This window comes from Siphateles boraxobius, unplaced genomic scaffold (genome assembly GCF_051911475.1).
Source record: "Siphateles boraxobius isolate OS27281-9 unplaced genomic scaffold, OSU_SipBor_1 7, whole genome shotgun sequence".
Taxonomy (NCBI): Eukaryota; Metazoa; Chordata; class Actinopteri; order Cypriniformes; family Leuciscidae; genus Siphateles; species Siphateles boraxobius.
In genome coordinates, this window is record NW_027509197.1 from 26195124 (window position 1) to 26219922 (window position 24799).

The window sequence follows — 24799 nt, forward strand, 5'->3', positions numbered from 1 at the left end:
GCACAGAAAGCACAATGCAGGCTGTTTAAGCGCACACTGATTGGCTGGGCTGTGGCAACTGCACGAACCTATGGCGAAGCAGCAAACCTATGAGGGCGCTTCCTGCCTCGCGCACGCCCAAAGTGCGCCAGAATGGTGTGGCTGCTGAATATATACTGACCCAGCAGCGGAACGCAGCGAAATCTGCAGCAGCAGTTCAGCGGACGGCGGCCTCCTGTTCAGCGATTCTGACTTGATGCCGTCACCTGCTGATTCTCCATTTCCTTGTGGCCATCCGGCGAGAGTTAGTTTTATCGAAAGCTTGGAGTGAGATCACATGCGGTTAGGGGAGGAGCCCTAATGGAGCCCCGCCCCATCCCGCTCCCCAGTTTTACCCATTCTTCATAATTAACCAGCACAAATTGAAATTATAACAATTGGTAAATCTGATAAATGACAGAGCAATTCATCACATCAAATACACTCTTTAATGTTATCTATCTATAAATTACAGGAACGTCTGCCTGTCTGTCTATCTGTCTGTCTGTCTGTTAATCGCATGTCTCTCGAACCGTTAGTCCGATGGATTTCAAACTTGACAGGTGTCTTCCTACGGGCAGTGCAGTGCTGAGTTTGAGGTTGTTTGGATTAGAAATGGAAAAGATATCGGTAAATATATCGGTAAAAGAAGCACACATTGAAGTTGTGGTTTAAAAATAAACATTCTGACATTAGAGAGGGTTGTGGTTTAAAAATTGTGGTTTAAAAAAATACATATTCTGACATTAGAGAGGGTTGTGGTTTAAAAATTGTGGTTTAAAAAAATAAACATTCTGACATAAACTCTGTCAGCTAAACATTAAGTCAGCTACAGTGTCTACTTCTGAATATTGTAGTTATTCAGAAGTAGTTAGTTAGGGCCCGAGCACCGATGGTGAGAGGACCCTATTGTTTTTGCTCCGTTTATTATTATTCCGCTTCTTCTTCTCCTAAATGAAACGCTTTTTAGAGGGCCTAAACATGCACGAAAACTCATGAAACTTTGCACACGCTTCAGAAGTGGTGAAAATTTACGTGTGATATGGGTTTCAGAATTGGGTGGGGGAAAATGGCTTAATTGCCCCCCCTAAATTATTGCCCCGGCTCTAGCTTTCACATACAGGTATGAAATTCGGTACATACATGTAATGACCCAATATCTACAAAAAAGTCTCTTGGAACGTAGCCCTAAACAACACTGGAAGTCAGGTATTTTTAACTTTTTGTGCTGTTTTGTACTTTAACAAACTCCTCATACAGTTTTGATCTGATCCTCTTCAAATTTGGTGAGTGTAATCTTAAGGCCTTTGCGACGTTAAATTTCGAAGATCTTGAGTTTTCGTCGCAGGATGTGCCCTCGGCGGCCTGACAAATATAGATGTGCAAACCCAATTTCAGCCTCTGGTTGAAATATGCATCATCAGAGAAGTTCTCTGTAAATTTTGCTTGCAGTTCCGATGTTGCTAGTCAACCACAAACAGCCTGCAGTAACTCAGGCATACAATGTCCGATCTGCCCCAAACTTCACATGTTTGATAAGAGTCTTGTCCTGAACACATGACCATGCTCATATTCGGTTATAGCAATAGCGCCACCTGCTGGTAGTGTGGCAAATACAAATTACTAAACATAGTTCCCTTTCGAGAGGTCTCTCCTATTGCGTAAGTAGCTTACGCTATGGGAAAACTCCTTTTCTCGAGAATATTGAAGTCTTTATGTAAAACGCATTGCAGCTGCACAGCAGACAGCAATGAGCGAAGGAGCTCGGTCATTGGCTGTGCTGCGGCAACTTGCTCGAACCAATGACGGGGCGTCTCTGAATGCGCGACCAATGAGCGCGCCTCGCGCCCGCGCGTCAGAGCCCGCCAAGATGGGCGTGGCCAAGAGCTATATATTGGGCGCCCCGTCATGAGAGTTCTTTAGATTTAATCTACTTCAGCGAACACCTTCTTCGCTGGATCCTCCGGATTATTGAAAGCCTTTGCCGCCGTGGAAAAGCATACCAGCGGGATTGCTACGAGGACGTCGGCATCTTCAGCCGCCTTCGAACGCCATCCTACTGAGCCATCCGGCGCGCTACACGCAAGTATTTACATCTGTTCACCCCGCGACATTTGTAAAAGAGCAATTTTCTGAGGCGTTGTTTCAAATGCCTTCCTGCGCGTCGTGCAGAGACCTTCTTCCAGACGGGGATCGTCACATCATCTCCGCTCGCTGCCTGGGCCGGGGCCACGCAGAAGCTGCTTTGACCAAGGGCGGATCCCCGGAATGTGACGACCTGGGTCTCTCCGCACTGCAGGCTCGCTTCGCCGCTTTCGCCACGAGCGAGCCCATCGCCGACACCCCTCTGTTTGAGCCGCGTGTTAAGAAAAAGCGCCGCTCACAGAGGCTTCCTGAACCTGAGCTCAGTGACGTCACGCCGAGCCAGTCTCCGCATGCTTCACCGCCGCTCTTGTCTTCCCCACCGCCGGTTCAGTTCACTCAGCCGGACCCACACCCCTCTAGCAGAGCGGTGGGCCTTGTGACTTTCGGCGCGTCCGAGGACGACGGGGGAGTAGATGACTCTTTGTCCATCGACGCTGCATCTGAGGACTGGCCGGGCTCCACTTTCGACCCCGCCCCGTCGACGCTAACTAACACGAGTGGGGGCTCCACTATGGATACAGAGATTGTCCGCATCCTCTCGAAGGCCGTGGAGGACCTCGGGCTTGATTGATCTTCTCCCGAAGAACCAACCCGAAGCCGACTGGACGAGTGGTTTCTGCAGGGGCGCCAGCAGGCCCCTCGGCAAAGGCCTTCTCCTTTCTTCCCGGAAGTGCACGACGAACTCACCAAGTCATGGAAAGCCCCCCACTCTGCGCGTCTGAAGCCTTCTTTTTCTTCGTCGCTCTCCTCTGTGGACGGCGCGAAGGAAAGAGGCTACGAGGGAACGCCGCCCCTCGAGGAGGCCGTGGCCAATCATCTCTGCCCGCCCTCCACCACCGGATGGAAAGCCAAGGCTTCCCACCCCTCGAAGCCCTGCCGCACTACTTCGGCTCTCGCTGGTCGCGCCTACGCCGCCGCCGGCCAAGCTGCGTCAGCGCTTCACTCAATGGCGGTACTTCAAGTGTTCCAAGCCAAGCTTCTCCGCTCCCTGGACGAGTCTGGCCCCGAACCCGAAGCCTTCATGGACCTACGCAGCGCGAATGACATAGCCCTGCGAGCCACGAAGGCCACCGCCCAGTCTATTGGCCCGCGCCATGGCTAATTTGACTGTTTTCGAGCGCCATTTGTGGCTGACTCTGACGGAGATGAAGGACGCGGATAAGGCCCCGTTTCTCGACGCGCCTATCTCCACCAGCGGGCTGTTTGAACCGGCAGTTAAAGGTTTAGCCGAACCCTTCACTGAGGCCCAGAACGCTTCACAAGCTATGCGCCATTTCCTGCCTAAACGCTCCAGCTCATCGCAGAGCAGACAGAGGCCGCCACAGCCGCAGCGGGCTAGAGCAACCCCCACCGCCTCTCAGCCCGCACCTCAGACTGACGCTCGACGCTCGACATTATAAAAGTGACGCGTGTGCCTACCACTGTCTATGCACCCCCACTTAAAAAAACACTGTCCCTACAGTGTCAAACACAACCCCAGCTCAGGCTGCGAGTCTTACAGACATAGTGCGCGCTGTTGTAATCACACACGCGCCCATTCACTCAGCTGCTCAGCGCGCGCCCGTGCCTCTGAGAGCTACGAGCTCAGGCGATTCGCTGGCCGGGTCCCTACGTCACAGCGGCCCGCCCCTAGCTTGTATTCAGCCCATATCTGTACACGCAGCGGCATGGGAAAACATTCCAGATATGCCGAAATGGGTGTTGAATATAATAAAGTACGGATACTCGCTCCAGTTCGCTCGCAGACCACCACGTTTTACGACTGTGGTCGAGACGAAAGTGAGAAAGGAGTGTTCGCATGTTCTACGCACCGAGGTGCGCAAATTAATAGAAAAGGGCGCTGTGGAAACTGTTTCCCCCTCTATGAGCGGGGCAGGTTTTTACAGCCGCTATTTTCTCGTCCCGAAAAAGGATGCAAATGACAGCTCGTCTCTCATTAGAGCGCGCGCTCACCATCCGGCGCCTTGCAACATCATTCAGGGCGGGTGCGCGCGCCCCCGTCAAGCGGTTTCAGAGGATGCTAGGTCTCATGGCTCACGGTAGTGTCGTACATAAATCGCCAGGGTGGACTCAGGTCGAGCTCCATGCATTCAATGGCCAGGAGACTCATCTTATGGTCCCAGCACAACTTGCGCTCGCTGAGAGCAGCGCATGTGCCAGGCGCGCTGAACCAAGGGGCAGACATGCTATCCAGAGACAAGATTCTCCCAGGAGAATGGGCTCTCAACCCGCTAACGATTCAGTGGTTATGAAAAATCTTTGGCGAGGCGGAGGTCGACCTCTTCGCGGAGGTCGAACACTCATGACGGGGCGCCCAATATATAGCTCTTGGCCAGGCCCATCTTGGCGGGCTCTGACGCATGCGGGCGCGAGGCGCGCTCATTGGTCGCGCATTCAGAGTCGCCCCGTCATTGGTTCGAGCAAGTTGCCGCAGCACAGCCAATGACTGAGCTCCTTCGCTCATTGCTGTCTGCTGTGCAGCTGCAATGCGTTTTACATAAAGACAATATTCTCGAGAAAAGGAGTTTTCCCATAGCGTAAGCTACTTACGCAATACTCGTTCCCTCCTCTCAGGGAACCGAGGTTACGTTAGTAACCGAGTCGTTCTTAACATAGTTACTTCTTAACATAATTACTTAACATAGTCCTCCTATATTTACATACTGCCCACCGTGCTCTGTTTTTCCTAAAGGGGCAAACAAATATTTTGACTAATTGCCCCTGGCGCTACGTTTCACGTACGTGGACAAAATGTAATACATGGTACATACATGTAATGATCCAATACCTACTAAAAAGAATCTTGTAGCCTAGCCCTAAACAACCAGAAGTCTGACATTTTGAATTTCTTCTCCTATTTTTGTGCAGATTTTGCCATTTTCAGACTTTGTACTTTAACAAGCTCCTACTACAGTTTTGATATGATCCTCTTCAAATTTGTCCTGTCCTGTCCTGAACACATGACAATGCTCATATTCGGTTATAGTAATAACGCCACCTGCTCGTAGCAGAAAGTGTGGCAAATACAAATTACTTTAACATAGTCCTCCTATATTTACGTACAGCCCACCGTACTTTGTTTTCCTAAAGCCGCCGGCTGGCTGTGGCACGGGTGCGAGGGCCATTTTCATCGCTCCTTGCAGCTTTAATTATATATGTAGTTCAATTTTCCATATTTATTGTATGTCATTATGGCAGTATCAGTATTTGCTTTCAACCATGCACGAATAAAAATGTCACTGAACTTTTGCTGTGGAATTGTAACAATGAGCACTCAAACACACTAACAATTACTAAAAACACACACAAAAACTGATTTTGCACATACATACTGTAAAATCTATTAATCTATTAAAAACACAAAATACAGTACACACACACACACACACACACAGGTATAATATACTGTATATATAAATATAATATAGCCTATACACAAACACACATACATCTATCTATAAATTACAGAAACATCTGTCTTTGTGTCTGTTATTCACATACCTTTGTAAAAGAAGCACACATTGAAGATGTTTAGATGATGTTTAGAAGGTTGTGGTTTAAAAATAAACATTCTGACATTAGAGGGTTGTGGTTTAAAAATATCTGAATATTATATTTTATTCACGGCCATCATTTGTTGTAGCCTATTCACAAACTGTTTGCTCAAGCATAGCGTTTTCTCGGAGTTCACTCTGTAGCTGCTCCAGCCAAGGTCTGAACCTCCCCTGAATCGTCGCGCTTATTCATTTGTGGATGTTAACTGAATCTGTAAGTCAGCTGAACTGTTTAAAGGTGCTCTAAGCAATGTCATAACTTTTTTAGGCCAAACATTTTTTGTCACATACAGCAAACATCTCATTTTACAATCCGCTAGCTGCCTGTGCCTTGAACACACTGTAAAAAAAGTGTCTGCCGACACCCCAAGCTCCACAAACGGCAACAAAAACAAAGTGGCCCTGGGCTAACCCACAACACGAAACATAACAAACTGTTCCAGCCAATAACCGACAAGAAGGATTTAGGGGTGCGGTTTTGGGGGTTAGTGCATGGATGACTATGCGTTCACACCACCGCCGACGAGAGCGTCAAAGTGGCCGGAAGTCATTCATTTTCAATGAGAGCCGGCGGCGAGCTCTGGCGAGAGCGGCACAGCGCATCTTGGGCGGCGAGAGCGACGAGTAGAAGTTGAAATCTGGTCAACTTTATGGTAATGAGCTATGATGCGGTTCGGTGGCAACGAATCGGAATGTGGAAGTGCTCCGTTTGAGAGGATTCCAGGGAACGCAGTCTGTAAACTTTGGTTCCGACCACATTAGTTCCCAAGCAAAATAGAGGCCAGGTTGATCATTTGAATTTAATAAGAAGGCGCGCAACAATATTTATAGGCAAGATTTTAACCAGGCAACTTAACCATGAACACAAAAGTCACACCACACACATGGCTTTTAATTGGTTTATTTCGTTAGAAAACATGTCACTGTAATTGTTAAGTTCTTTACATCGATCAATTTTTTGCAAAAATAACGATCGACATGCTTGTTTGCTTTGCTGCCCCTTTAAATTAAGTTTTAAAAAAGACCAAGCATTCGATCTACGTCAGAGCATCAGAGCGTCCAAGAATCTTTCCACGGCGTCGCTGGCAGGGCGGCGAGAGCGAATTTTGCCGCTCTCGCCGGTGGCAGTGTGAACGCACAGTGAGGAGGAGGGAGGGTCTAGCTAGCCTCCATTTTGTTTGACAATACTTTAAACGTAAACAAGAAGTGACATCACCCAACATCACTTAGAGCACATTTAATTCTGAATTTTAGATTTTATTCTGGTGCGCTTAACGTTATCGTTTTCTCAGAGTTTAGGCTAATGTGTAATAGTAGCCTAGGCTATTCAGCAACTCAAACATACCAATCCAACAATTACTAAAAACACACAAAAAAAGATTTTGCACGGGCATTGCACTAGTATTTCAAAATTACAAATATACAAAAATTACGAAAAATAACAAACTGCTCCAAACAGTTTGGAAAAACAAATCTTTTTGCTTTTTCCATGACATCTTTGAAAAATACAAATGCAATGGCAATGATTAATGTATGTTTTGACAGGATATAAAATATTACCCAGAGCACACTTCTTTAATATGTAGCCTTAATGTAACCAGAAAGACTATTAATACATTATAATATAAAATAAAATGAAGAAATACATCTTCATTCCTTCCCATACCCACTAACATTTCCCTTAGTTTCTGATAATGTAAGCTAGCCAAACTGAGCCAAAGCTTCTGGCCTGGTTGCAAAGTACTTGTAGAGTTTTTGACTGCATCAATAATAATGTATACGATGTATGGAAGAAGATTAGTCTTAAATATAATTCACGCAAAAAACATGATTCACACATGCGTAGACAATTTCACATGCATGAAACCTAATTCACATACACACAAAAAAAATCACGTGCGTGAAAAAAAAATAATATTCACAAAAAGCAATTCACATGCGCAAAATAAAATTATATATTCATAAAATACATTTCACAAATGCAAAACACAATTCGTAGATATACAACTGTGCACAAAAACATTTGAATGTTTAAAATGTACGATTGTGTCCTTGAATTTGAATGTGCAAATCGTCATTCGCGTACGAATCGCCTTGCATCTGTGTGTGTGTGTGTGTGTGTGTGTGTGTTTTTGAGACTTTCCTGACAGCGCTTTACTCGTAACACAGAGCAGTCATACTCTTTAGCCAATCAGATTTAAGCTTATCAATCGACCAATCAGTATCACGTGAGGGCGGGCCATCAGCTTTCGACTAGTTCATGGCTGAGCAGAGGTAAGTGTAGTTAATCGTTAATTTCTGTGTTAACTGAAGTTAGAGATCAGTTGAAGAGTTGTTTCAGATTTCCGAGACAGATGATGTATGAAGTTGCAGACAAACAGTACTGTGATCTTACCATTCCTACTGTAATTCTTTGAAAATAGTCATGTTGCAAGCCATCCATTTTGACAGTTGTTTCAACAAGAGGTTTAAAGTGATGCAATGTTACTGTATCCATTTGTCTCCTGCGGACTATATGTACACGCTCTAGGAATACAGCCCTGCTATGCATGCATTATTAAATGTTCTTGTCATGATTTCCATTACACGAGAGTAGATGTTAAAACTTCATGCTGATTTGTACTCGGCTTTCGCCAATATAAGCACCAACTAAGACATAGCTTTACAGTAACCTATGCTTCTCCATCCATTTACGCTTCTTTCCATATGGTGATGTAAATCTCCTTCTGTCTAGTGTTAACACGCGTCAGCACACACAACGGCTGCAACCACAGTGCGGTCCCCCCATGACAACCGTCTGGATTGAGCTGAGTAGGGGACATCTCTAGGGTCTTCAAGTGGGCACCTTCCGTCCTCAGTGTTTCATCGACTAGCCCACGACACCTCAAGAGGGCTCGACAGTGACTCTGGCGTCCCAGAGTCACCCGCCTCCGTCCCCCACTCAACTCAGCCCAGCTTACTGACCTCTACATCCCTCCTGCTGCTGAGACCTAACCACAATCTCACAATCTCTCCGCAACCCAACCATACACGCCAACCCGTTTGACTAAGGCTGTCGAGCCCCACTGGTGCGTTAATATGCAGTTTCAGTGGCAACGGTTCCGTATGGCATACCACCTACCGCAAAACACAATATCTGCCCAACCACCCGTCATTCACGCAATATACACAGAAACGTAATGACTGTAAATACTATACAACCTATACAAATAAACCAACAGACTCTTCAAGTTTTCAAGAATTCTACGAAACCGTAGCATGGCGGCCTGTACACAGCCAGCTAGAATCTTTCCGTCTCAAACACAGCCAGTTGCTGCTCCTTTCTGCTGCTTCAGATAAGTTCTTTACTGTGCGACGCAACTCTTGGCCACTGAATCCGACGTCTCTGAGGAACCGGGTTGTAGAGTGTGCCACAAAACCTCGACAACCCACTTCCACTGGATAAACCTGGACTCTCCATCCTCGCTGTTCTGCTTCAGTGGCCAGATGAGCATACCGCAGTTTCTTCGTCTCATATGCCTCATCTACCGCATCCTCCCATGGCACTGTTAACTCTATCAGTTGAACAATGCGTGCTGATCCAGACCACAAAACAATATCTGGTCGTAGGTTAGTGGTGGCAATCTCAGGTGGAAAAATAAGCCGTTGATCAAGATCAGCCAGCATCTTCCAGTCCCTAGCAGCTTCCAGTTGTCCTGGGCGAGAATTGGTGTTAGCACCTTTTCTTGGTGGTTGCTCGCCTGGGCGGAATTGTGTCAGAATTAAAAGATTCAAAGACATAGTTCAATTTGATGTACACGTTTTATTAATTTGAAAGTTTCCGAAATCCTTTGGGAATAAAATATATATAAAATTAATTGATCATGATTAATGTTCCTGTTACATATGAAGATCATGAACTGACAGTTTTAAGTATGAAGCACAACATTCAGTACAGAGAAATATACGTCACTTCCAGAGTTGTGAGATCCAGTCAGTCTACTTTGCTTTTAAAGTATATAAATATAAGTGCAATATATCAAGTGCAAAGTGAACAAATGAATTGTGTTCAATCCAGTCATCAATAGACCTCTCTGTTAGGACCTACTGTATACGATTTTGTCCTGATATTTAAAATAGTAAAAACCTATAGTACGAGAGGTGCAGACAGAGGACGTCGGAGATTAAGTGATGGTATTTGAATAGAGTTTACTGAGTTATCTTAGTCGCATAATCTTAATTGCCTCTCTATGATAAGTACCTTTGTCTTATCAGCATAAAATCATATTTGCCTATTTTACTAGGCAAAGTAAAATTAATGCTTCACAATATTTTACTGTGAGACCTTATGATGACAATAAAAAACCTTATTTAAAAATCTTGAGATGACAATACAGCACAAAACAAAGAAATGCATGTGGAATATATTGGTAACAGTCTACAATATGGTACAATAACTAAGTTAACATTAGTTAATGTATTAACTAACCACGAGGAATACATTTGTTGCGGTGTTTGTTAATCTTTGTTAACATTAGTTAAAGATACAGCTGTTTATTGTTAGTTTACAGTGAATTAACTAATGTTAACAAGATTTTAATGAAGTATTAGTAAATGTTGAAATTAACATTAACAAAAAATAATAAAGGCTGTTTACGTGTAGTTCATTATTAGTTCATATTAACTAATGAAAAATTATTGTAAAGTGTTACCAATTAAGACATTAATACAAAAAAAGAATAAAGAAATAACATGAATTAAGATGTTTGTGACTGCTATCCAGATGTCACACCAAAGGTGAGTAATCCTGAAAAATAGAGAGAAACAAGTGTTAATAATAATTTAACAACATACACAAATGGCAAATAAACACTGTGTGCTCATTAAAATAGGTGTATTCACCATTTAAAGAACAATCTCGATGAGGCCAGTGCTAAGAGAGCTATAGGGTGGGGTATTGAGGTTGTTGTGGGTGTGAAAGCTGTCTGTACCTGCAGCTAAAATACAACAAAACAAGCATCATTCTTCTTCATTTTTGACACAAAAATGGGGCATTTTGACACATTTGTGGTATGCAGTCAGGTTTTTAAGCCTGCCTCAGAGAAAAGGACGCCTCTGCCATGCATAGTCCACAAAAGGCACCGTTGGAGGTGCGACAGGCCTAAGGCCCAGCAGAAAGACCATCTTGCTGTAATGAGTAATTGCTTCAACTGATCTCTAACTTCAGTTAACACAGAAATGAACGATTAACTGCACTTACCTCTGCTCAGCCATAAACTGGTCGAAAGCTGATGACGTAATGCAGGTATGGCCCGCCCTCACGTAATACTGATTGGTCGATTGATAAGCTTAAATCTGCTAAGCTTAAATATGCTTAAATCGACGGCATACCCCCGCAGACCCCTCTGCGTCGCCGCGAACCCCTCCACCGTAGCTCGACGTGCACCTCCAAAAAATTGTAACTACGCGTCGAGGCGACGCAGACCACAAGGGCTGTGATTGGTCAGATGCACCGCGATGCAACTCAACCTGACGCAGAACCATAAAACGGCCACGACGCCGTAGGAGTGACAGCGTAGCTACGCCGTGGAGTTGACGCAGAAGCATAATGAGGCCTTAAAGCGCTGCCAGGAAAGTCTCAAAAACACACACACACATGCAAGGCGATTCGTACGTGAATGACGATTTGAACATTCAAATTCAAGGACACACTCGTACATTTTAAACATTCAAAGGTTTTTGTGCACAGTTGTATATCTATGAATTGTGTTTTGCATTTGTGAAATGTATTTTATGAATATATAATTTTATTTTGCGCATGTGAATTGCTTTGGGTGAATTTTTTGTGTGTGTACGTGAATTAGGTTTCATGCATGTGAAATTGTCCAAGCATGTGTGAATCATGTTTTTTGCGTGAATTCATTTGAGACTAATCTGCTTCCATAGATGGGCTATATATTAAAAGTTCTAGCCTAAAAATGTCAGACAAGCTTTCTTCCAACTTACCTTCTCCATCACGACGTGTGTTCGCGCGATGTTGTTGGTTACCTAGTAACGAATATACGTTGGCCGAGAATGTTCCGTCAACTTTTGTGTGTTCGCTCATCTATGTTGCCTAGTAACGAACGCAATCTGGCCGAGATATGTGCTGGCGGCAGGAAACTTCACTTTGTGTGCCTGCGCCTCGTATACAACGTTATATATAAAGCTTGCAGGACAACTTGGTTGGCATTGCCTTTTCAGTGAGAGAAATACAGGTCCTTCTCAAAAAATTAGCATATTGTGATAAAGTTCATTATTTTCCATAATGTAATGATAAAAAATAAACTTTCATATATATTTAGATTCATTGCACACCAACTGAAATATTTCAGGTATTTTATTGTTTTAATACTGATGATTTTGACATACAGCTCATGAAAACCCAAAATTCCTATCTCAAAAAATTAGCATATCATGAAAAGGGTCTCTAAACGAGCTATTAACCTAATCATCTGAATCAACTAATTAACTTTAAACACATGATGCTTTGCATTATTTTAATAATTGATAATTATTTCGTTTTGCTCAAAACTTCCTCATGAATAAACTTCTTAGGTTAATAACAACCAGGAGCATTTAAAAAATGTTTTAATACGTTTATTTATTTATTTTTTGCATCTGTCAGAGAGTGCTGTAATGTCTGCATTTTCCAACAGGGGGTGCTGCAGCACATGCAGTACCCCTACTTCCCACGGCCCTGCACACAGGGCGGCTGTTCTCATTGCGAGAACATGCCGCTCTCCTGTCTGCGTTCGCGGCTAGCTTTCTTTTCAGAGAGTGACCCCGCCCCTCGCACTTCATGCCCAGAAGCTCCAGTTCTGCTTCAGGTCACCCCAGGAATGCACCGACCCAGCAGCCAGCCAAACCAGCACCGCCAGTCTTTCAAATTTTACAACTTGGAAGTGCCGGCACTGCAGGTACGAATCCTTTCTATATAGGAGGTCTTGGCCCCTGTTGGACCCAAGCCTCTACATATCCCTTCGAGTGCCCCGTCTCATCCGGTCCCCGTTGGATTCTGACTTTAATTCTACTATGAATCTTGGGCTTCTCAGCTCAAGGCGGTAGTCAGAGCGAAGTCATCAGCTAATAGCATGGCGTTTTAAAATGGGTACCCATAGTGTATAGCTACGCAATACGAGTGAACCGTTCTCGAAAGGGAACGTACTCGGTTCCCTGCGAGATAAGGGAACGAGTAGCCACGGCCATTCTGGTGCGTGAGGCGGGAAGCGCCCTCATAGGTTCGGGCGTCCTCGCTGCTTTGAACATAACTGTTCACGAACTGCTCTGAGACACAAAGGTTGAGGATCCAAATGCAGTTTATTTGAAAGGGTAATCCACAATCGTAGTCGAAAACAGGCAAAGGTCATAAACACCGGGTAATCAGTCCAAACAATAACAAACACAACAAAGCAGGGAACACGGGCAAAAGAGTAATCCACGGAACAGGCAAGAAATCCAAAAACCAAGAATGTCCAGTCCATCCGATCATATTACTCAAAGATCAACCCCTACCATTTATGGCATATTAGTGCTGCAGCTGCATGAATGACTTATTACTTTGTAGGCCAAAACGCGGAAGCGATTTAGCATTTTAGCACTTTCTGTTCAATCGTCCCGAAGAGTAGACAATGGTCAAATGCCTGAAAAAAGGTCAGTGGTGAACATAAGTTCAAGACACTTTCACGTTTTATTACAACATAAAAAACATCAACTTTACCCCACTCATGATTTTTTTAAGCCGTTAAGTGTATTGAAAAAGGCGGTTGCTAACAAGTGGCTGAATGGGACTACAAAGGCTGTCAAGGAGATTAAAGGTCATATAGGGTCTGGACCCATCATACACACACTAATTATTCATTATATACAAAGGTTTATGAAACTCCAAAACTAAAATCAGGAACACAATGACAGGAACACAAGGGCAGAAACAGTGTCATGTTACAGGGCTGATAAGGAGATTTTACGACCTACACAGGAATGTGGCCACGTGCACAAGAGAGAGACAATGGAAGACAGAAACCCTCTTTAAAACAAACTTTGCTGCATTAATCATAGACTAACTGATCTATAAATGAACATGCATAAAACGGTGAAAGAAACAGTGTAAATGGTTTACTGTCTCATGTACTATTATGTATATATTATGGTATGTACCTTGGTATACAACCAACTGATGATCAATGTAACCTCACCTGTATCATGCCTCTTACCTAATTAATCCTCATTTAATGACTCACACTTTGATGTACATCACCTTCTTCTAGAATGCAGTGTGTATGTGTTATATCTATCTGAGCATTAATGAAGGTATAACCAAGCTTGGGACAAAGACTCGTAAATGAACTAGAGCAACCTTCCCACTCAGACATTTCACCTTGCTTATTGGTCCACTCAACCCTTAGGGGTTGGATCTTTCTCAGGCTTTATTAGAGACAGTCCACATGTGACCTCCCTCTCTTAGTTTTTCATCCAGCCACAACACTGTTTCTGGTGATACTGGGGAACCCCTCCCCCTCCACGGGGGCCCCAGGGCTCAGCAGGCCTTGATCCAACCAGATATGGGCTCATGCAGGAGAGAGAAGACTCTCTCACAAAGAACCAAGGACAATCTCAACAGGACCCAAACCTTGACCAAACCAGCCATGTGCTCCTGGAGAAAGATAACTTTAAAACAACTTCCACTTGCCACTGCCGGAACCCTCAACGACTTCAATTTTCCACAACTTCAAGAATTATTCCCACTACAATGCAAGTATTCAATTCAATAGAAATGTGAAAATGAAATGCTGTTGGTTCTTCTTATAGTTAGATGGATCTTCTCCATCGTTACATCATTCCATCTCTCACTCCTTTTTCCTACACCTGTATTTATGTATTTATGTATGTTTGTTTAGTTTATTCATGTTTATGATTTAGTTAATAAAACTTATGCAGTTTATGTATTTGATTCTGATTTACTGCTTGCAGCAAAGTCTCTTTTACGATCTTGATCTTGCTACATGCTCAAAGCTCTGTACATGCTAAGAAATAATTATTCTTCTGTGGCCATGGAAGATACCCTTTTCTTAGAATAAATTAATAATCAAAAGAGTTCGTTGGACGAACTGAGTAATTGATTGTAATATTAATTTAGCCATGTCAAGTTAATCCAATTAACTGACCCAAATATTCATAATTTATCATAATAAGTTATTATTGATTATTAATATTTCCTAGAGCTAAGTTCCTTACAGTCATCACACTGAACAGGTAAACTCAGTCCGCTTTTGTTGTCCGCTTTTCGCTTTTCAGGCTTGTTTTGTTTATAATTGTGCTCTTATAAACTTTTAACTTTAACGTTCTAGGAAAGTTTGTAGATAAAAACTGAAAGAGTTGTCGGAAGCTTAGTTATGGTGACGTTGAATTCCTGGAACCGTGGTGTAGTTTAGCTTATAGCCTACCCTTAGCTTTTTACTTCTGGCTACTGCATTTAGGCTTCAAAGTTGTGATCATCTGTGATAATTATCTTGATGGAAAAAACTTGCAAATATCAAACTTTTGTTGACCACAGTGCCTATTTTTAGCGATAATCCAAAAGCCTATGTGAAAATCCTATTGGGTTTTTTGTCAAGGGAACCAGTGTGATACTAACTGCCGATTGGCCTACAAAGTGATGTCATACCTGCACCACTCTATTTAGCAGGGCAGTATACGTGGCAATACAACTATCCATAGGGACATTCATAAATGAGGTGGGAGAGGGGTGCTGGGTTGGACCAGTGTGTCCAATACAGAATAAACTTCTAACCAGACCCTCGACTTCCACACATACTCTCTCGGCAATAGATGGGACAGCCAGCTCGCACATCTGGTCAGAAGGGCTTCACTCAGTGTGATTTCAGGCTCAGTCGCTCCTCATAGTGCAGGCTCCATTATCACGGTTGAGTAATTCTCTCCATCTGCCGTGGCACATGTTGCCTCTCCTCGCAGTCGATGGGTTTCTGGCTAGTTATTGGGTCCGCAGGTTGTATGGATCAGAGGTAGAGCCTCTCCAGACATCGAACAATGGCCTTCCTCCAGTCAAGTCCTTTCATCTACTTGATGATATTAGTTCGCCCCGATCCGATACAATAATTTGAGCGTCTCGGTATGGAGCTAGAATTCTGAGAGAAAAAAAAAAATTGAGAGAAAAAGTTATCACACTGATAGCAAAAAAGCATTTCATGAGAGAAAAAAGAATATTTGAGAGAAAAGGTTTTAATACCAAAAGCAAAAAATAATAATATTTGAGACTAAAAAAAGTTTTGAGAGAAAGTATTTTCTCATAGAACATAAAAAAATATAAATTTTAATTTTTTTTAATTATTTCTAAGAAAAAATATCTTTTGAAAAAAATCTCAAATATATATTTTTTCCTATCAGTGTGAAAACATTTTCTCTAAAATAAAAAGTGTTTCTCTCAAAACGCTTTTCTTTGCTCTCGATCAGACTGTAAAAAAAATGGACAAAGCGTCTGTGACGTCACCCATAGACTTTTTTTTATTTTTTTTTATTGAAAATGTTTCTAATTACAATAAACAATCAAGACGTCTGACAAAGAAGAAAAAAATTACATCCTCAAAATGTACAATATAACCTTAATGTATTATAAACTAAGAGTCACACCTCATGCAAATCATCTGAAATGACATTTTCTATACTGTTCACATGACAAGGGAGAACAAACTAGATTGAAAGAACTCAAAACAATAAAAATAAACTAAAACAAAATAATAACATAAACAAACCAAAAAAGAGGGACTCAGCTCATCTGAAGTGTTATTAAACGATTACACAGTTCCCTTTCGTTGTCACTCCGAGTTACGTCGGATGACGACGAATGGGGTTTCGCTTAGAACGCCTATCGACTTCGAGTATTACAAAACGAGCCAATGGCAAAGAAATGCCATGGGTCTGCGTAATTTGCATAGCGTATCTCCGCCTTACCTCATGGGTATAAAAGGAGGACGCCGGCAACAGGCAGATATGTTTTCGCTTCGGAGCCAAGAGTATTTCTTCACTCCACAGTCATCTCTGACTTCGCTCTACGAGACGAGCTTCTCTCTCCGGTGTTGGTGTGATGGCGATCTGCAGCGAGCTCACAGTGCCTGCTGATCTGTGCAGTGATCTGCCAGTGTGTGTGTGTGTGTCTCCCTGTGTGCTTCAACATCGCAGAGTTTTTTTCTCCTCTCATAAAAGAGCTCGCACGCGGCACGTCTTTTTAAAGACAGCTCACCCGTGCATTTCTGGTTGCAGCGGACTGGTATCGGACTCTGATGGGCACGAGCGCTGTCTAGTGTGTTTGGGCTTTGATCATGCTTGAACAGCGCTCGTGGGTGACTCATGTTCTCGCTGGGAACGTGATCATCGCGTCATATATAGGTCAAGACACGGTGAACTCGCAAGAGTGAGAGTCCCCTCATCCACCCCCCGATCTTCGGCTGGTGGCCAGGGTGACCTGAGGGTTACGGTCTGGATCAAGGGGCCGACTATGTGTACGTGACCCCAGCCCCCCTCTTCAATGACGGTGCCCGCTAGTGAACTGCTGATTCCCGCGAGTCTACCCTCTGGTGGCCCGCGTGTTTCAGTTGAAGCTACAGAGATGCCATGTCTGTTGCAGCATCACTAGGTGGGTTTGAGTCTTCTGGAAGTGAGGGCTCGTCACAGCTGCCACCTTCCGGTGTGAATACGGCTGTGCCTGAGTCTGATCCGGAGATGACGACCATGCTTTCCTGGGACGATGGGTTTTCAGAATCAGAATCAGAATCAGAAAGAGCTTTATTGCCAAGTGTGCTTGCACACACAAGGAATTTGTTTTGGTACTGAGGCTTCCAGTGGACATATACAAATACAACATGAAACATAATACTACAAATTATAAGAATAAAAAATAAAAATAAAAATATATGAGAATAAAACTATCACAGTTGGGTTTAGTCAGAATAGACATTTTCAGATTTACAGATTATGAACCTATTTACAGTGTTTTGAATATTATAAATAAATAAATCTACATATAAGTATCACCTGAGTTGCGGGATATTGCACTAAACAGTGGGAGTATTGCACTTACAGGCATATGCCTTGGGAGGAGTGTTAACTGTTCAGGAGGGAAATGGCCTGTGGGAAGAAACTGTTCCTGTGCCGAGATGTTCTTGTGGCCAGTGATCTGAGTCTCCGTCTTGACGGTAACAGTTCAAACAGGTGGTGTCCAGGGTGAGTGGAGTCTGTGATGATTTTACCTGCTCTCTTCCTCACTCTGGAAGAGTACAGGTCCTGGAGGTTTGGCAGGGGGGCACCAATAATCCTCTCCGCAGTCCGGACTGTCCGTTGTAGTCTCCTGATGTCTGATTTGGTAGCTGAACCAAACCAGACAGTGATGGAAGCGCACAAGACAGACTCAATGACGGCTGAGTAGAACTGAATCAGCAGATCCTGTGGCAGGTTGAACTTCCTCAGCTGGCGAAGGAAGTACAGTCTCTGCTGGGCCTTTTTCACAGTGGAGTCAATGTGATTGTCCCACTTCAGGTCCTAAGAGATGATAGTGCCCAGGAACCTGAATGACTCCACTGCTTCCACAGTGCTGTTCATGATGGTGAGTGGGAGGAGTGCTGAGCTGTTCCTCCTGAAGTCCACGATCATCTCCACTGTTTTGAGCGTGTTCAGCTCAAGGTTGTTATAACTGCACCAGGCAGCCAGCTGTTCAACCTCCAGTCTGTAAGCAGACTCGTCACCGTTTCGGATGAGACCGATGACAGTGGTGTCGTCTGCAAATTTCAGGAGCTTGACAGTGGGGTCTTTAGAAGTGCAGTCATTAGTGTACAGGGAGAAGAGCAGTGGGGAGAGAACGCACCCTTGGGGAGCACCAGTGCTGATTGTGAGTGTCTTGGATGTGTGTTTCCCCAGTCTCACTCGCTGCTGCCGGTCCGTCAGGAAGCTGGTGATCCACTGACAGATCGAGGATGGTATGGAGAGCTGGGTCAGTTTGGCTGTGAGAAGACCAGGCATGATGGTATTGAAGGCCGAACTGAAGTCCACAAAGAGGATCCTTGCATAAGTCCCTGGTCTGTCGAGATGTTGCAGGATATAATGCAGTCCCATGTTGACTGCATCATCCACAGACCTGTTTGCTCTGTAAGCAAACTGAAAGGGATCCAGCAGGGGTCCAGTGATGTCCTTCAGGTGGGCCAGCACCAGTCTTTCAAACGACTTCATGACCACAGACGTGAGAGCGACAGGTCTTTAGTCATTAAGTCCAGTGATTTTGGGTTTTTTGGGGACAGGAATGATAGTGGAGCGTTTGAAGCAGCAGGGAACTTCACACTGCTCCAATGATCTGTTGAAGATCTGCGTGAAGACCGGGGCCAGTTGGTCAGCGCAGGCTTTTAAACAAGCAGATGAGATGCCGTCTGGGCCTGAGGCTTTCCTAGTCTTCTGTTTTTTGAAGACTCGGCTCACGTCCTCCACACAGACCTTAAGCTCAGGTTGGATGGCAGGAGGGGGGAGTGATAATTGGAGAACAGGAGGTGATGCTGAATGTGTGAAGTGCAGATCAGACCGGGTGTGTGGTGTGAATGAGGGCTTTTCAAACCGGCAGTAAAATGAATTTAAATCGTCAGCCAGGTGTTGATTGTCCACAGATCGAGGGGATGGTGACTTGTAGTTGGTAATGTTCCTCAGGCCATTCCAGACTGATGATGGGTCGTTGGATGAAAACTGGTTTTTCAGTTTATCAGAGTAGTTCCTTTTAGCAACTCTGATCTCCTTTGTCAATCTGTTTCTGGCCTGGTTATACAAGATTTTATCCCCACTTCTGTAAGCATCCTCTTTGGCATGACGAAGGTGTTTGAGTTTCCCAGTAAACCATGGTTTATCATTAGTGAATGATAAGAATGTCCTGGTAGGAATGCATGTATCCTCACAGAAACTTATATATGATGTTACAGTATCTGTGAGCTCATCCAGATCATTGGTAGCAGCTTCAAAAACAGTCCAATCAGTGCAATCAAAGCAGGCCTGTAGATTCTGCTCTGCTTCATTAGTCCATCTTTTTACATTCCTTATTCCAGGTTTAGCTGATTTCAGTTTCTGCCTGTAGGTCGGTATGAGATGAACCAAACAATGATCAGAGAGCCCCAAAGCTGCCTGTGGGACGGAGTGATATGCATTTCTTATTGTGGTGTAACAGTGGTCCAGTATATTACTGTCTCTGGTGGGACATGTAACGTGCTGTCTGTATTTTGGTAGTTCACGGGAAAGATTTGCTTTGTTAAAATCCCCAAGAATGATTAAAAGAGAGTCTGGGTACCTTTGTTCCGTTTCAGATATTTGTTCAGCCAGCTGTTGTAGCGCCGCGCTCACGCACGCGTCTGGAGGGATGTAAACATTTTGGGAAAGGCCGCCGACCCTCGTCCACGGCAAACCCCAATACCTCTCTTCCCGGACGTGCATGATGAGATCTCGAAGTCCAAGAAGACCCCCTTGTCTTCTCGGGACTGCTCGCTGATCTCATCCGCCTTTCCTCCCCTCGATGGGGCCGCTGCCCATGGGTACACTGGGGTCCCCCCGGCTGAACGCTCTGTTGCGATGCTATGTGTCCTCAGAGTGCTTCTTCTCGGCGCAATCCTAAGCACCCGCCCGTGGCCTGTAGTTTTTCGTCTACGCTTGTGGCGAGATCCTATAGCGCCACCGGACTGGCAGCCGCCTCACTGCATGCCATGGTCATTCTGCTGGTCCACCTGACCCAGATGCTCATGGACCTGCACGAGGGCTGGACTGACCCAGGGCTCTTCAGTGAGCTGCGCGCCGCCACTGACCTTGCTCTCTGAGCGACGAAAGTGGCCGTACGCTCCCTGGGTCAGGTGATGCTCACCATTCTGTGGCTGAACCTGTCTGATGTGCTGGATGTCGCGCGGACCCGTCTGTCCGACATTCCCATATCCCAGGTCGGCCTCTTCGGCGGTGCGGTTGAGGGCTTGCCCAACAGCTCTCAGCCGTCCATGAGCAGACTGAGGTTGATTCTGTCCCGACGGCCCCGCCGTCCGCTCAGATCCCTTGGTCTGCCCACCGCCGAAGGCGCCCTCCCGCGGCTCCCACCCCGCCCGTTCACCCGGGTCGGCTCTGGAGGCCGCGGGCGGACGCCACAGTCCTCTCCAGCCCCGCACCCCGCTACACGCCGGGTTAAGCGGCGCTCTTGAGATGGGCTCCTCAGAGATGGGACTCAGTTCTTTCCAGGAGTTGGTAGCAGGACCACTCCTTTCCCCGGGGGAGGGCCGGGGAAGAATCCTTATTCTCCAAAGAGCTGACTCTCCCGTCTCTGAGCACAGAGTTCTCGGACGTCACAGAGCGCCGCCCACAAGCCGTGCTCTCCTCGTCCCCCTCTGTCCCAGAGGTGGTTGACATGGCGTGCCGTCCACGGACCGCTTCGCCCCTGTCCCCCTCTGTCGCCAGACCCCTGGCAGAGCAGGCCCCCGCGGGACGACCAGCCTGGTCCTCCCCTGGCCCCTCTGCCAGGGCGCGGTTGCTAACTGTGCCCCCACATCGGGCCGCTATGCCGTCCACGTCTGGGCCAGTTACTCCGCTTCGCTGCCCCTCCGGGGGGACGCCTGTGGTTCGCATGATCCCGCTGGTTCATTTCCTGGGAGCCTGGTTAGAGCTTCCCCGTCTGTCCCGCTGGGTCGCGCGGACCATCAGGCTCGGCTATGCGATTCAGTTCGCACGGTCTCCTCCCCGCTTGGGGAGTCCGCTCCAATTTTGTCGGTGGCTATGCCCCCATCAGGAGAGCAGAGATTGCCACCCTGCTGGCGAAGGGTGCAATCAAGACTGTCCCTCCAGCCGAGATGAGGTCCGGCTTCTACAGCCCCTACTTCATTGTCCCCAAGAAAACCGGTGGGTTACGGCCAATCCTGGACTTGCGCGTGCTGAACCGCTCCCTTCACAGGATGCCGTTCAAGATGCTCAAACGCATTTTCGAATGCATACGGCCCAGGATTGGTTTGCAGCGATCGACCTGAAGGACGCCTACTTCATGTCTCTATTCTCCTTGACACAGACCGTTCCTTCGGTTTTCTTTCGAGGGGCAGGCATCCAGTACGCGGTTTTCCCTTTCGGGTTAGCCCTGTCTCCTCGCATCTTCACGAAGGTCGTCGAGGCTGCCCTTGTTCCCCTTCGGGAACACGGGGTTCGCATCCTGAGTTATATCGACGACTGGCTGATCATAGCTCACTCTCGAGTTCAGGTTGCGAACACAGGGACCTAGTGCTTCGGCACCTAGCTCGTCTGGGCCTTCGGGTCAACTGGGAGAAGAGCAAACTTTGCCCTGTGCAGAGGATCTCTTTTCTCGGTATGGATATCGATGGATGGATATCGGTCGCCATGTCCGCGCAGCTTACGAGCTAGCCCGCGCGCAGTCACTGCTGACTTGCCTGAGACAGTTCGAGGGCAAAAGTGCGGTTCCACTGAAACTTTTTCAGAGGCTCCTGGGGCATATGGCTTCTGCAGCCGCGGCAACGCCGCTCGGATTGCTTCATATGAGACCGCTTCAGCTTTGGCTTCGCGACCGAGTCCCGAGGTGGGCATGGCAACACGGCACCCTCCGAGTAACAGTTCCTCCGACCTGCCGTCAGACCTTCACCCCGTGGTCGAACCTCAGTTTTCTACGGGCCGGAGTGCCCCTGGAACGAGCTTCGCGGCATGTTGTTGTAACGCCAGATGCCTCCTCCACGTGCTGAGGTGCCATGTGCAATGGACGTGCTGCCGCGGGCTCCTGGACAGGACCCCGTCGCCTCTGGCATGTCCATTGCCTCGAGTTGCTGGCCGTACGTCTTGCTTTGCGCCGCTTCCGGGCCGTGCTCAAGAACCAACACGTACTAGTCCGCTCAGACAATACCGCCACTGTAGCGTACATCAACCATCAAGATGGTCTTCGCTCCCGCCGTATGTCGCAACTCGCTCGCCACCTCCCCATATGGAGTCAGAAGCATCTGAGGTCGCTTCATGCCATTTATATCCCCGGAGCCCTGAACTGTGCAGCCTACGAGCTCTCACGGCTTCAGCCACTCCCTGGAGAATGGCGACTCCATCCCCAGTCGGTCCAGCTGATTTGGGACCAGTTCGGGGACGCACAGATAGATCTGTTTGCCTCCCACGACTCGACCCATTGCGCCCAGTTTTATTCCCTGACCGAGGGCACGCTCGGCACGGATCCTCTGGCGCACAGCTGGCCGCAGGGCCGCAAGTATGCGTTTCCCCCAGTGAGCCTTCTTGCGCAGACCTTGTGCAAGGTCAGGGAGGACGAGGAGCAGGTCATTCTGGTCGCGCCGTACTGGCCCGCCCGGACCTGGTTCTCCGAACTAGTACTCCTCGCGACAGCACCTCCCTGGCCGATCCCTCTGAGGAAGAACCTTCTTCCTCAGGGACGGGGCCACTTATGGCACCCTCGTCCCGATCTCTGGAACCTCCACGTGTGGCTCCTCGATGGGACGAGGCAGGTTTGAGTACCCTACCACCAGCGGTGGTGGCTACCATCACTTCCGCTAGGGCGTCGTCCACGTGACACGTCTATGCGTTGAAGTGGAACCTCTTCGTCAGCTGGTGCTCTTCTCACCGAGAAGACCCCCGGAGATGCTCGATCAGCGTTGTGCTTTTCTTCTTTCAACAGGGGCTGGAGCGAAGGCTGTCTCCCTCCACCCTGAAGGTCTACGTTGCCGCTATTACCGCACACCATGACCTCATCGAAGGTAAGTCGGTGGGGAAGCACGACCTGGTTATCAGGTTTCTGAGAGGAGCGAGGAGACTAAATCCGCCTCGCCCTCCTCTCGTTCCCTCTTCGGACCTCTCAGTGGTTCTAACTGAAGAGTGCTCCATTTGAGCCCCTGCAATCAGTTGAGCTTAAATTCCTGTCTATGAAGACAGCGCTCCTGGTTGCACTGGCCTCCATCAAGAGGGTAGGGGACCTGCACGCATTCTCCGTTGACGAAGCGTGCCTGGAGTTCGGGCCGGCTTACTGTCACGTGATCCTGAGACCCCGGCCTGGATACGTGCCCAAGGTTCCTACCACTCCCTTCCGGGACCAGGTGGTGAACCTGCAAGCGCTGCCCCTGGAGGAGGCAGACCCAGCCTTGCACTGCTCTGTCCAGTACGCGCTCTCCGCGCCTATGTAGACAGGACGCAGTGTTTCAGGACCTCAGACCAGCTCTTTGTCTGTTATGGTGGGAAGCTGAAGGTAAAGGCTCTCTCAAAGCAAAGGTTGTCTCACTGGATAGTGGACGCCATTGCTTTGGCATACTAGCAGCAAGGTCGACCGTGCCCCCTTGGTGTGACTGCCCACTCCACCCGGAGTGTGGCATCCTCTTGGGCTCTAGCGCATGGCACCTCGCTAACAGACATCTGCAGAGCTGCAGGCTGGGCGACACCTAACACATTCGCCAGATTCTATAGTCTCCGAGTGGAGCCAGTGTCCTCTCGTGTACTCGTTTCAACCAGCTAGTACCGGACCCGCTCAGGTGTCTTCGCTTGCTCACCATTCCACTCCACGGACTGGATACGTGCGATATTCTCCTCAGGTGAGCTTCCCCAAAAGCCCTGAGCTCCTCCAGCACTCCTGACGTCGGCGCCAGTGTCTATTGCCTGCACGTCGGCTAGGTGCCTCCCGTGTGCATGGTCCCTCCTCTGAGCGATCCCCACATGTGTATTTCCACTGTAAGCCTCTTTGAGCATGTGTCTTTCCCTTGGCAAGCCACCTTGCCACCCCTGGGGTTGAAATATTCCACCTGCGGCTGAACACCCCAGTGTTCTCCATATGTCTCCTTCGGGTCATATGTGTATTCTCTAAGTCCCCCCCTCTAGGTTGGCAGTAATTGCATATTTCCCCTAAACTTTGGGATATGCTCCCCAGTGTACCTTGGTATTCCTGTGCTAAATAGGAGTCCTTCGTCCGTGCCAGTCTCACGACAGGGATCTCAGATTTACGCAGGGCACTGGAAGACAGCTGAGAAGGTGGCGTGATTAGACTGGTAACCCCATTCGTCGTCATCCGACGTAAC